Genomic DNA, 1,260 nt, shown 5'->3' with positions numbered 1-1,260 from the left:
ACTACACCAAACGCGCGGGAGCGGAGGGTGGGAGGAGGCGGGGCGTGATTCGGCCACGCCCATTCGGTGTCCAGCCGCAAAGGGCGCGCAAGGACGAAGCGTCCAGGGCCTGACAGACCAGCTTCCACCTTATTACCCGTGTGACCTTGGATGTGTGACTAAATAGGAAAGATAATAATGACTCCGTGGCCGTTTAAAGAACCTTCGCTTCGCGGACAGTTTTTTCTGCTCCCCCAAGCCTCGGAATTTTGTGGGTTAGTCAGGTATCGATATACAAAGAGCAAAGACTGGGGCCCGCAAAGCTTGGTTTCTCACTATGAATCATTCTCTGAGCTTCAGTTTCCTCGGTCTGTGAAATGGAAGCGATAATACCGCCTTCCAGAGGTAGGGAGACTCTAGTGACAAAAGAACGCCTATATCCATCGCTAGAGCCTGGACCACAGCCGATACTTGTTCAGGCCAGGCATCCGCAGTCCCAGAGGGGATCCCAGCAGCCTGCATCCGTGGGTATAATTAGCCCGAGAGGACTACGACTCCCAGCGCGCCCCACTCCCGCAGGGTCTTGCCGGGAATTGTAGTCTCTGCATGTCTTGACTCTCAGAGGCTGGCGCCAGGAGGACCCTTTTTCTCAACCTAGAACTTGGCACTTCTGAGGAGGGCTGTTTTAAGCCCGCTGCCTCGAAGCCGACTTATTTTTTAAAGTTTATATTTGTTGAGCTCTTCCCATGTGCTAAGCAATGTTCTAAGTGCTTAACATAAATTAACTTAGTTGTTACCTTAATGTCCAGCAACCCAGTGAAGAAATATTTTTATTGTCCCTCTTTTGTAGATTTGAACCCTGAAGCATAGCGAGCTGAAAGGATTTTGCTAGGAAGTGACAGGGCCCAGGATTTCTTCTCAGGTCCGATATCCAGAGCCTGCTTTCTGCCTCACTCTGGCTCATCCTTTAAATAAATGGTTTTGTTTTGTTTTGTTTTCTCTTTCTTTTTAAAATAGGAACTACATTAAAGCCTAATTCAGGATGTACTTTGTAACTGTACAGTAAAATGCAAAAGTCTCATGCGTATAGCTTAGTGCAGTCTTCATAAATGTATACCTCTGTATTAACAAAAATCCAGTCAAGATCTAGAATATTTTCAGTCACTCCAGAAAGTTCCTTCTTGGCCCCTCCAAATCAGCTTCCTCCGGATGTTAACTGTTGATCTGGTTCCTATCACTGTAGATTTGTTTTCTGTGCTTAGAACTTCGTGTCAATGGAAT

Source organism: Sus scrofa, chromosome 2 (assembly GCF_000003025.6).
Source record: "Sus scrofa isolate TJ Tabasco breed Duroc chromosome 2, Sscrofa11.1, whole genome shotgun sequence".
NCBI classification, from domain to species: domain Eukaryota; kingdom Metazoa; phylum Chordata; class Mammalia; order Artiodactyla; family Suidae; genus Sus; species Sus scrofa.
This window is presented reverse-complemented; position numbering follows the sequence as displayed.